Source organism: Canis lupus, chromosome 24 (genome assembly GCF_048164855.1).
Source record: "Canis lupus baileyi chromosome 24, mCanLup2.hap1, whole genome shotgun sequence".
Lineage (NCBI taxonomy): Eukaryota > Metazoa > Chordata > Mammalia > Carnivora > Canidae > Canis > Canis lupus.
This window is the reverse complement of record NC_132861.1, coordinates 27,715,140-27,728,513: the sequence shown is the minus strand read 5'-3', so window position 1 is coordinate 27,728,513 and position 13,374 is coordinate 27,715,140. Positions and strand designations below refer to the sequence as shown.

Genomic DNA, 13,374 nt, shown 5'->3' with positions numbered 1-13,374 from the left:
CCCCGGCCCTGGCTCCGGGCCCCGTGGCCTGGAAGGCGTCCGCCCCAGCGCTCTCGGCCTGAACACGGCTCCTGCCTGCGCCCCCCCCCCCCCGCCCCCAAACCACTGCGCCACCGGGGCTGCCCGATGCCCTCTGTTAATTACCTGGATGTTTTCTAACCAGAAGGGCAATATAGTTGCCGTTTTACACAGAAAAAAAACGTAAAGAAAAGGAATCATCTATTATCCTACATAATTACTAATTTTAAGACTAATTTTAATTAATATAACCCTCTAGACTTATAAACCTTTTCTCTGCAAATACATGTATTCTACAGATATGAGATCACATATATTAAGCATCTTTTAATGTGCAAAAGTGACCCTTCTGTGGTCGGTTATTGAGTTTTGAGAAAGCAGGAACTCCTACTTACCCTTCAAAGCCCAGGCCATGGAGGCACCTGGGTGGCTCAGCGGTTGAGCATCTGCTGTGGGCTCAGGGCGTGGGACCGGGGTCCTGGGATCGAATCCCACATCAGGCTTCCCTCGGGGAGCCTGCCCCTCCCTCTGCCTAGGTCTCTGTCTCTCTGTGTCTCTCATGAATAAATAAATTTTTAAAATCTTAAAAAAAAAAAAAAAAAAAAAGCCCAGGCCATGTCACTCTTCCCAGCAGGACTCTGATTGGCACAGGCCATAGTAACTACTCTCTTATCCATGACATGTTGATCATATTTTTATATCAGTACTTATTATTTTGTATCTGGTTTATGCATCTGACTTCCCCACTTGCCTGGAAACCTTTGAGAGGGGACCCTTCTGATAGATTTTCATATTCCTGACTGTTAAAGAGAAATTATTCTTTTTTATTCTTTAAGAGAAATTATTCTGATGCTTGTTAAAATGACAAGGAAGACTTAGTTTAAGTATATTGCAATAGGGGTCAGGACTCTGGCAGTAGGGGAGAGAAATGGGGTTAACGCTTGGTTTATAACAAGGTCAAGTGAGGACTCACAGCCAAGGAGCAGGGTAGGGTCAGTAGATGGAAATGACTGAGAAGAAACATCAGAGTAGGGGGATTCTTACTGGAGGCTTAGACATTAGGGGTGCTGCGTGGTGCGCTTGATCAGACATTCAGGGTGCTCCCGTATCAAGGGTGGGGGATTCTTGCTAACCTGACTTAGCAGGATTCATGCTAAAATTGAGCCAGGCAGTGGGAAGACAGGATCGGGCCAAGGTCAAGGTCAAGGCCTGCTGAGAGGGGGACTCAGAGGAGTCGATTAAATTCAGTCAAAGAGAGCTTTTCTTTTTTTTTAAAAGATTTATTTATTTATTTATTCATGATAGACATGGAGAGAGAGAGAGGCAGAGACACAGGCAGAGGGAGAAGCAGGCTCCATGCCGGGAGCCCGACGCGGGACTCGATCCCGGGACTCCAGGATCGCGCCCTGGGCCAAAGGCAGGCGCCAAACTTCTGAGCCACCCAGGGATCCTCCCAAAGAGAGTTTTTGTCACACTATATACATATCCTGGGTCACAAAGGGAGGTGGGAGGAGCTAGGAGACAGGCCATATTTTAGGGACCATCATTTTTGCTCTTGCTCCAGGCTCTACGAATATTAAGGACAGTCCTGGGAGAATTAGGATAGGGGCTTTTTCTGGGGTGGGGATGGGGGTATTATTACAGCTTTAAGCAGGATGGTCAGGGAAGGCACATGGAGAAGGTGACATTTTACTAAAGACCAGAGAAAAATGAAGAAAGGAGTGATGTGAATATCTGTGGAAGACCATTCTAGTCAGGGGAAAATGTAAGTGCAAAGGTCCTGAGGCAGAAATGTGCCTGGCATGTTTGGGAAAAGTAAATGTGGCTGCCCCCCAAGCACACCTCAGCCCATGGGGACCTGCTGGATCTGTGTTTGTGCAAAACATAAAAGAAATAGGCCATCCATAAATGTCGTATTGCCTGGCTGAATGAGTGGGCCAGCCTCTTTGAGGAGCCACTCCCAACAGCACACAGATGCATCTTCCTTGCCTACTCTGTGCCAAAGGCTATTTCTTGGCCAGCTCTGATATCCTGATGACCAGGGACTACTACTCTACAGGCCAGGGTTTTCCCAAACCTGCTATTCTTACAAGCTTTTCCCAGTTCCTTCGAGACTCTCTCATCACCTCCACTTTCCTGTTTTCCTCTCCCGGCCAGCACCCTTAATCTCCCCATGGTGTCCCCGTACATCTGCTTGTCCTCAGAGACACCAGTGTCTCAGATGTGGCTGCAGACACAGAGCTGAGAAGGGGCAGTGGTGGTGGTGGTGGTGGTGTGTAGCCATGGCCCCCTGGCCAGGGGTGGGGTGGGGAAGGGAAGGGTTAGGGCCTGAGGGAGGAAAGACTCAGAAGTTGGAGGCTTGACCTGGTCTCAGTCCAGGGGAGCGTGTGTGGGTATTTACATGGTAAGAGGAAAAGAAAAGAAAGAACCTTAATTTTAGGAATAGGTCCAGAGATTTAGACCTAACATGGAGTCTGAGCCTTAGATTTTTAGCTGATGGCTTCTGAGCTTTGCTGCTCCTGCTCTGAGCTTCTATCCTCAGTCTCTGGAGATGGACATGCTTCTTGTGGGGAGAGGAGTTGTGGCCTCCTGCTTCAAGGACATGTAGATGCTCCTCCCACCCCGCCTCCCCAGGTCTGCCCTGTTTCCCTTTGCACGGGTTGTTCCTCTGGGCATGACCTTCCTGTCTTTTTGTCTAGGCACCACCTATTCATGGAGGACTCTGCTTAGGCCTTCCTGGCTACTGTCCTGGCCAGTGAGGCTGCGTGGGTACCCCCACCCCATGCTACTAGAGAACCCAGACTTTCTTGTTTTGTTCCCTTGGTCACTCCTGCCCCCAACGAGCTCATTTGCTTCCCTTGGTGGCAGAGGTCATTCTTATTCTATGTCCCCAGAGTCAGCTTGGACTGGATGTGGGCAGTAGGTGTTCAGACCATTAGTTTAGTGAATGAATGGGTAGAAGGTGAACCCCAGAACATGCTCACTGGAAATTTGGTGCACCCAAGTAGTCATCTAATGGTGAAGGGGAGTGCCACGAGAGGGGACACTTGTTGGGGTGAAAGTGGGGGCAGGACTTGGATTTGGCCAAGATTTTTCATGCAGTTTCTGGAGGTCGAAGAGGGTTGTACCTGCTATCTGCATCTGCAGGGAGGAGTCAGGGAGCTGGGGGAGTGCTTGGTGCATGTTTGTAAAATGGTTTAAATACAAAGGGTTCAAAATTACCATCTATACAAGGTCAAGTCCACTTGGGAGGTAGGTGGGGCAAGGACAATATGCTCAATATTTTACAGATGGAGAAACTGAGGCTCAGAGAGGCGACTTAACTTGATGTAAAGGCAGGGCCAGGGCTGAGCCCAGTCTTGGGTTTTCCTGGGCTCTGTCCATACCTTCTCACCAGCATCTTGTCCCTCTGTATAGCCTTCTCCCGGTGACAAATATTGACACAGCTGGTGCAGAGAGGATCCAGGGTGTGTGAGCTTGTGCCTTCCATAATGGTGTGGGATGCTGGGTTTGGACCACATGCTCCCCATGGCTTCTTGCCATGGTCAAAGCCTCTGACCTCTTCAGGGGACTTGTGAGAAGCACTCTTTTCACAACTGCCCTCAAAAGGTCCCTGTTGAAGGTATGTGTGTGACAGAGCTGGCTAGGGGGGCTGCCAGGAGGTGGTGTTGGAAGGCAATAGGATTGGCTCCTGTCCCCCATTCCTCCATTGCTCTTGCGTCTCCCGGGCCCCATTTTTGCAGTTGTTTGGTTTCATAACTGCCCTCATCTTTCTAGTCTCACCATCACTTGGGGGAGGGATAAAAGATATTTGCAAAATGGGACATTAAAATGAAGTTGACTAACTTGCATATATTTTATTCAGCATTCTTTTTTTTAATAAAGATTTTATTTATTCATGACAGACAGAGAGAGAGAGAGGCAGAGACATAGGTAGAGGGAGAAGCAGGTTCCTTGCAGGGAGCCTGATGCGGAACTCGATCCCAGGACCCTGGGATCACGACCTGAGCCCAAGGCAGACACTCAACTGCTGAGCCACCAAGGCATCCCTCATTCAGCATTTTCTCATATATTTTTTAAAGATTTTATTTATTTATTCATGAGAGACACACACACACACACAGAGGCAGAGACATAGGCAGAGAGAGAGAGAGACAGGCTCCATGCAGGGAGCCCAATGTGAAACTTGACCCCGGGACTCCAGGATCACTCCTTGGGCTGAAGGCAGGCGCTCAACCATTGAACCACCCATGTCCTGCATTTTCTCATATGTTTTGAGGTAGATATTGTTATTCACACTTTGCAGGTGAGTCAACTGAGGCCTGATTAATAATTACAACTGGACACTTATGAAGTGCCCAGTACTTTATTTATATTCTTTATTTAATACTAGTGGCTTCTATTTGTTGAATACTTAGTATGTACAGATACTGTTCTAAGCTCTGTACACACATGAACTCATTTGATCTCCACACAAACCGTAAGAGGTAGCCTGGATGAGGAAATGGGGGCGAAGAGAGGGTCAACAAAATACCTAAGGCCAGAGCAGGGAAGTAGCAAATCTGGGATTCAAACCAGGTAGTCTGACTTTTATTGGAAAATCCCAGCCCAAGAGACATGGTTAGTCACTGGTGGGGCTGGGATTTGAACCCAAGCAGCAGACTCTAGTGCCATTGGCAGAGCTAGGGTACAGACACTCTCCTCCAAGTGCAAATGTAAAAACTTCTTTCTTTACATCATGCTTTAAGCTGTGCCAAATAGCTTACCTGCAAGGTCTTGGGAAGCAAGAATGGTATTTACCTATGCCTGGTTTCTATAAGGAGAGGTTTTTCCTCAGTGCCCTCTGGGCCTGCTCTGGTCCCCTGTTGGCTGGGATGGAACAAGCAAGACCATTTCATTTGGAGTTCCATTAACAGACCAGCTGGGTGAGTAGATTCAGAGCATAATATCCTTTTTGCTTGTTTATTTTATTTCTCAAAAATGTTCATAATATGAGCAGGAAAGTGGAGTTCTTTTTGTTGAGTATGTTCCTAGAGACCTCAGCATTTACACAGTACCGAGAACCAGGGGTCATGTTAAAAACATTTTACATTCAGAATGGGACAGAATAGAAAATGGACTGTATGGCAGTGAAACTTGGCCCTAGGGGCCTGCTGTTGTGCCAGGTGTTATTCCTGTAATTGGCGAATTGTGCAGGGTTCAAGAAGTTCCTGAGGAAAATATCAGGAATACTGGGGTGGCCAGGGGACCTCCAGGAGGCTCAGGAAAGTAGGTATTTTACAAAACACGTTGGAAGTATTTTAGTGTTTCAAGAACTGGTTGGCATGCTGGCTAAATATTAAACTGCATAAATTCCTTGATATCTATTGACCTAGTTTACAGATTAAGAAACTAAGGTGCGAGAGAAATTTAAGTAATTTGTTCAAGATCACTCAACTATTATGTGATAGAGTCAGGATTCTCATCTGTCTGGCTGAATTCAAAACATGGGATTTGGAGCAAAATATTTGCTAGATGGAGAGGAGATGTCATACCAGCACTTACTGGGGCCATGCCTGTATCCACGCATGAAAGCCTACTGAGAGGATGTTGCAGTAGACAGCCCCTGGGAAGGTCCTCATTCATCCCTGGTATCCCCTCTCTTTGAGTGACTTGCTTCTCAGTTCTTGAATACCTCAACATAGGGGGATGTCACTTCCATGATTTGATTACAAAGATTTTGACTGCTGTCTTGCTAGCTGACTCTCTCTTGCTGGCTTTGATGAAACAAGTTTGTAGGGCCCATATGGCAAGGAAATGAGGGCAGCATTTAGCCAACAACCAGTTGGGAACTGAGGCCTTTAGTCCACCATTCCAAAAAGAATTGAATTCTGCCAAAAACCACATATGTGAGCTTCTCCAGTTGAGCCTTCAGATGAGTCCCCAGGCCTGATTGACATCTTTGTTGCAGCATGCTGAGAGAACTTGAAGCAGAGGACTCAGATAAGCTATTCATGGATTCCAAACAACAGAAACTGTAAGATAATAAATATGTGATTTTAAATCCCTGTTTGTTATGGGAAAATAGGTAACCAATACAGATGTACATCCAACAACTTAAAAAAACAAAACAAACAAACAAACAAAAAAACAAACTATGGGAATTGTATTATCCAGATGACTTAAAGGTTGAAATACAACACTTTTAGTTTTAAACATCTTGGTAGAAGTCATAAAGACTGTTCCTTCAAAGCTGCAAACAGTTATCTGTCTTCATTTCTCTGAGAGATTGTTATTTGGTTGAGGGAAACCACCAAACTATTAGTTAAATAAATGTTAAATAACCTAAAAAAATCAGGCTGTGGAAGGTTAGGTTATTTGGACCAAATAGTCCATTGAAAACAAGAAATTATTTTTTTTTAACTTTTTTTAAAAAAATTTATTCAGAGGCAGAGAGAGAGAGAGAGAGAGAGGCAGGCAGAGAGGCAGAGACACAGGCAGAGGGAGAAGCAGGCTCCATGCAGGGAGCCCGATGTAGGACTCGATCCCAGGTCTCCAGGATCACACCCCAGGCTGCAGGCGGCGCTAAACCGCTGCGCTACTGGGGCTGCCTGAAAACAAGAAATTATTGAATTTTTAAAAATCTTAAAAGCATTTAAGTATGGACATAGCAGTACTAAATTATCTGGTCAAAATTGGAGTGTAAACAAGTATCTAGAAATGTAAGCAGAATCTAGAAAGCACTTTGGCTTTGAAGGCATTTACTGATGCTGGCAAATGTGGATTTTCCTTTGGCAGCCTCATGGATTGGATGATAGGGCAGAGAAACAAAGGTCCAAGCCCATGTAAATTGGAAAGTCTAACAGAAAATTTCTCCCACAGTATGCTGGCCTCACAAAAGGGCTATATCCCTAGCATAATGGTGAGCCAGATATGTACCTGTCCTACTGAGGGTGAGCAATTGCAGTTCTCATTCCCTGGGTGGACCAAGGAATCTTAAGCTTTGAACTTGGTTTAAGGCAGCTCTGGAGGTGCATAGCCCCTAAGCATCTCATAGAAACAAGCAAAACTCTCTTTGGAGAAACATATCTTTATATTGGATCTGAAATTATTACTATAAATATTTTTCAAGTATAATGAGTAGCTCACAATAAAAGATAACCTGGACCAAAAGAAAACAAGGTACCATCAGAAGAACAAGCAGAAAGAACAGACCACAGAAATAAATCTACAAATACTTGATTATTGGAATAATCAGGAAGAGATTCTCTTCTGTTGGTCATTTCAAACATATCCCCACAAAAAATGTACTTAATATGCCTAAAAGAATAAAAGAGAAGCTTGAAAATCTCTGCAGGAAACTTTCCAAAGTGACATAAGATCTTAAACCAAATAAAACTTTTAGAAATAAAGTGTACACTAACCCAAATTTAAAAAGTTCAATGGCTGGCTGGCTTTAATAGCAGATGAGACACAACTAAAGAGAGAATTAGTAAGTAGGAAATTAGCCAGAGAAAGATCTCTTGGATTACAACACAGAGAGATAAAAAGAATAGAAAATGGAGAAGAAAGGATAAGGTATATAGAAGATAGAATAAGAGAGTCTATTATATGTTTAGTTAGAATCCTAGAGGAGATGAGAGAATAGAATAGAGACTAGATTTGAGGGATAATAGGTACAGATTTTGCAGAATTGATAAAAGACCTCAAGCCACAGGTTCAAGTGTAATAGAATAAATCCCTAAGTGAATAAAGAAATCCTAGCCACATCTTAGTAAAACTGCAGAAAACCAAAGACAGAGAAAAGAATCTTAAAAGTAGCTTGGGGGGGGGGGATGACCACACCAATAATAATGGAATCTAGAAGGTCATCAAATATTTTCAATTGTGCTGAAAAAAATATATAACCATTAATCTAGAATTCTATCAGTGATTTCTTTTTAAGGAATAAGAGCAAAATAAACAGATAGATGTTGTTATTTTCAGATAAAACCAGAGGAATTTTCCATTATTAGTAGCCATGTAAAGGAATCTTATGGGATGTGCTTCAGGCAGACAGTAAAACCATCCCAGATGGCAAGACTGAGATACAAGAATAGAGAGCAAAGAAAATGAGTAAATATACAGGTAAGTTTAAATTTTGTACCCTACATGGTATGAAACAGCAATAATAATAATTAGTGGGATTTAAAAAAAAACTGGAAAAATTGAATTATATAGCAATTGTGTATAAGCTGGAGGGGTAAATGGAATTAAAGTGCTGTAGGTCATTATATTGTCTGGGAATGGGATAAACATTTATTCAGCCTTAGACTTTGATAAGAAGTTAACTTTGCATGTTATGATTTCTGGGGTTATTATGATAAAAATAGGGATTATGACTTCCAGAGTAGTGGAGGAAAAAAAGCATGATGGAATCAATCAAGTTAAGTGATGGCAAGAGGAGCAAGGAAAAGCAAACATAGGGCAACCAGGACTGAAAAAAGTCATAATAGTCGTAGACTTAAATATGTCAGCAATTACATTAAATATAAATGCACTAAATGCTGCTGTGAACAAAGAGGTTAGGACTGTATAAAGTAACTCTATGTGGCTCAGAGAGGGAGCATTAACCTGCCCAAGGTACCCAAGGGAGTTGAGTCAGGGCTAGCAATGGGGTGCCTGCTTCCTAGTCCTGTGTTCTGTCAAGCTTACCCAGTCCAGTTCAATGGAGCCCATTTATATTGAGCAGCCAACGGTTTGCCAGGTGGTGTCAGATACTGCAACACATAGAAGAGTAGAATAAGTTTGCTGTCTTTACGGCATTTTCCTGAAATGAAGAGAAAGTATGTCTTAACATGAATTCTAGGGCACAGAGTTCTCTAGGGATTTATGGTGTCACCATGTCTACGTGATGGGAGTGGGGAGGATAGTGACAGTTTTGAGGTTGTGTCTGAGACAGGCCCTGCCTGTGTGTCTAGTGTCCATTCTAGCAGCACCACATGAAGGCAGAGGGGAGGGAGGGAGGGAGGGAGGGAGGGACGGAGGGAGGAGGTGCTTTTCTGAATGGGAATTCATCAATGTATTTCTGTCTGGGGCAGTTATCAGAGTTGCTATTTCAGTGAGTAATGGTGGAGCCTTCACCGGGCTCATGCCAGACGCTGGGGGTGGGGGCACAGGGCAGTGATATGGCAGGGGTCCTCTCTTTCGTCAGAAAACATGAGCTCATGCCAAGGTTTCCACAGGTCACCGAGATAGCACCGGCTCTCTGGAGACAGGCGTGACCCTCAGGTCGGCTCCTAGTCATTGAACTAAGTGGGCTCAGATAAGGGCCGGATAATGGTAGCCAAACTCCCACGGCCTCTTTGGGCCTCCCCCAGGGCCCTGAGGCCAGAGAGAGGGCAGGTCAGGGAGGGGCCAGTGGGTGCACGTGGCCTGGGAGCCTGCTTGGAGCCCCCTGGAGCCAGCCACAGGGGAACCCGGACCTCCTGGGGCTCATGGCCCACACTCTTGGTCTGTGCCCCAGTCTCCAGACCAGAGTTGTTCGGACATACAAAATGGGGGGTTCCCATTAGACATCCAATATCAAATTTGGAAAAATATCAAACTGGTAGCCCTTCCTTCTCTGGACTTCTTCCGATTTCAAATTTGCAGTATCTGTTGGCAAATTTTAGTGAGTGGGGAAGTAGGAGATGTTTGTATTCAGGGACCTGCTATGGATCTGGGGTGGCCAGGGTTAATCTGCCCAATGTTTTCAGGGAAAAACAAGGCCTGATTTCTCAAGTTCCTCAACCTCTGTGTCCTATGACCCTGAATTGGCCACCTATGATTTAGTGACCAGTGGCCATTAAGACTTCCTGGGACAAAAAAAAAAAAAAAAAAAAAAAAAAAGACTTCCTGGGACATAAAACAAGCCACACTCATTTAAAAAGAAAATGAATAAAGTGAAATCTGTGTGTCACCCCGACAGAATGATGGTCATGGCCCCAGGCCTGCCAATCTCTGGGGGCTGCTAACGCAGTCACGTGGTGAGAGTAGGAGACAGATTTAAAGCTAAGGAGGGACTTCCATTTGGAAATTGTCCTCTAGGTTGGCAAACACCAGGCATGCGTGCTGCCAGTTCCCCTCTATCGCTTGTAGATTATGGAACCTTTTTTTTTTTTTTTTTTCTTCTGCCCAGAGTAGCCCCCAGAGAACCACTATCAAAGGACCAGAGTCAGCATGTGATAATGCTATGCTTTGCTGTCTCTGAAGGAGTCCAACTCCTGTATTCTACAGAGGGGAGCACTGAGGCCCAGAGAGGCTGGCACAGCTGCCTCTGAGGTTGGTACAGCTAGGACTAGAATGCAGATCTCCTCCTCTCTGCTCATGCCTTTGTACCCACCCTGCTTTTGTGAGCCTTCCTTCTAGGGCGAGGACTGAAAGAAATCATCTGAATCATCACTGCTTACAGGATGGCTCTTAAATTTTAAAAAATAAAACTCTAGGACCTTGCATGTAGACAAACTGCAAATGAGAGTTAATATTTCCACAGAAAGAAATCTGTCACTAGAACAGAAAAACAAAACAAAACACCAAAACAACCACAAACCAAACCCCAATATCCCTCCCTGACTGGAACGCTAGTGACATCTACTGGAATGTGCAGATACTGCATGGGGACAGTCACCCCTTCATTTCAATATGATTTAGTATGCATTTTAAATGTATGTGATTCTATATCTTATTTATACACATGTAGAAAAAGTATAAAATATGCTTGCAAATGATAAATATAAATTCACTTAGCAGTTACCTTGGGGGAGGGTAGGATGGAGCGCATGATAAAGGTTTTAGCTCTATCTATAATGTTTTTCTTTTAAAGAGATCTGAAGCCAATATGACTAAGTATTTACACCTGTTAAATCTTGGCGGTGGTAATATTGGAGTCTGATTTTCTGCACCTGTCTCTTTGTTTAAAATAGTTTAAAATAATAGTAACAATGATTACATTTATTATGTAGTAATCATTAAATAGTATATATATTTATTATCCTCTATATTAGTTATATAAATCATCTATTCATTATATGTTGTATAATTACATTTATGTAAGGACAATAAAAAATAAGAATGTAAAATTTGGAGTTCAGGTTCTTGTCTCTGATATCAGGCAGCAGTTATTTATAGCATAAGTTATTCATACTTGCTGGCTATTATTATTATCATTAATAGGTTTACTGGAGTTGATGTAAGGAGCTGAACAGCATTCAAAGATTCCCATATGGGTTAATGAGCAATGACACTCTTCAAAAGAGGTGACAAGATGAAGATGACATATGCATTTGCTGGTGTGATATTGGGCAGACTCACTTCTTTGCTCTTGTTGAAGAATGGTCTATTCCCCATAAGGACATGTGTCCTGGAACATCTGGATGTCAATGGCATCTAGAATGAATCTAGACTTTGTAAGGAAGATCTCAGGTAGGAGACTGGTAGGTAAAATGGACAATCAGTATTATTTCCAGATTAAGGTTGCGGCCTCGAAATTAACTAGGTTACTTTCTAGTTAGGATCATAACCCAGAATCTGCCTGAGCAAGGCAGCGGGGCTAGAGCAGGTCTCACCCTATTTTGACAATTCAGGTTTACTTTCATAGTTTTTGCATATCCAGGTCCCTTGTGTATGATTGTTTACATAATGCATTTTTATTTAAATAAACTTGCTTTTGGTTACCAGAGATTTGAATGTGATTGGTCTGGGATGTGTCCTGGGATTTTTAAAAAAAAAATTTCACTTAATTCTGTATGAGCCCAGGTAGAAAACTACTTCTTCAAAGCAAGAAAGGGCAATCTTGGTGTTTGGGGGATGAAGAGGGAATTGAAAATGAGGATAGTTAGTGTGAGAGCTGATACTATGGGCTCTGGAGTCTGGGTGGGGTGGATTCTGAAAATGGGTCTATTTGGTAGACGCTTGATTTTAACATTCTCATAGGGACATATGATGAGGCCCTGGGCCTGTAAAGAAGGAAAGTTAGATTTGAGATACCCACATAAGTCAGGGCCCTTGAAAAGCCACATACTTAGTGCTTCCCCTTCCACCTTCACACTGGTGAGGGAGACTGTTTGCCTGCAGCTCTAGGTAGGAAAAACCTCCTAGGAGAATCCAAAATTCCAGCTGACAAATTCACTTTAGAATTAGTCCCAAACTACCCAAATATCTATTCCTGGGTGAATGAATAAACAAAATGGGGGCACATACATGCAATGGAATATTATTTGGCCTTAAGAAGGAATGCAATTATTTTCATTTATTTTCACAATTGAGATATAATTGACATATAACATGTTTTAGATGTACAAGGGATGAAATTCAGACACATGGTACAACATGGATGAACCTTGAAGATACTATGCTAAGTGAAATAAGCCAATCACAAAAGGACAGATGTTGTATGATTACACTTATATGAGGTACCAAGAATAGTCAAATTCATGGAGACAGAGTTGAACTCATACAATGGTGGTTATCAGGGACTGAGGGAGGAGAGTGGAGAGTTAGTGTTTAATGGCTATTGAGTTTCTGTTTGGGATGAAGCAGTTCTGGAGATGGATGGTGATGATGGTGGCACAACAATGTTGAATGTACTTAGTGCCACTAAACTGTACACTTAAAAGTGGTTTAAAATGGTAAATTTATCATGTATATATTACCACCATAAAAAAAATTGGTCCCAAGTTTATGATGCCCCTGGAATTTTTGGCAGAATTCAATAAAATATTGTTTGGAGGAACAATCCTCTTTCCAAAGTGTATGTGGTTCCCTATGTTCACTGAAAATAGGTTCATAGTAATAAATTACAAAATGGGAAAATAACCTATCATAAAAGAGATTCATCAGACATGATAAGAAGCAGGATTGCCACCCCAAGAGTTGAGACAATTAAGCAATCTGAAAGAAAATAAACAGATATGTTAGAGATGAAGAAACAGTAAGAACATAACATACTTTTGTGTAAAATAGCAGCTTAGACACAGCTAAAGAGAAAATTAGCAAATGAGAATACAGATCTGCATGAAGCCCAGAACAAAAAAGAGATGGAAAATATGAGAATGATGTTATGAGACATGAAAGATGGAATGAGAAGTTTCACCCTAAATCGGAAGTTGATGTTGGCAGTGCCTTGTGCTAACCCTTTCGACCCATCCGACTAGTGCAGTTGTGGTGGATAACTCCACGAGTGATGCCTACATCCCTTTGTAACCACGTGCCACAATGTCTCTCTGTTCTAACTCTGGGCTTTTGCCAATATTGCAATATTGCTTTTTGTCTTCACCCTTTGGTCTGAGGCTCCCTGGCTCCCATCTCCCCAGCTAGTGAGATTTTGGATTATGTTAGCAGCATCGGTGAGTATGCTTG

General features: G+C 43.0%; 1 long non-coding RNA gene across 1 annotated transcript; it reads left to right on the top strand.

Moving 5' to 3' along the window:
• The first annotated feature begins 5,125 nt into the window (after positions 1-5,125).
• Positions 5,126-11,624, top strand: LOC140616465 (uncharacterized). The gene is made up of 3 exons (XR_012016939.1): positions 5,126-6,034; positions 7,984-8,124; positions 11,191-11,624. It is a non-coding gene; the product is annotated as an uncharacterized lncRNA (long non-coding RNA).
• Positions 11,625-13,374: the final 1,750 nt, after the last annotated feature.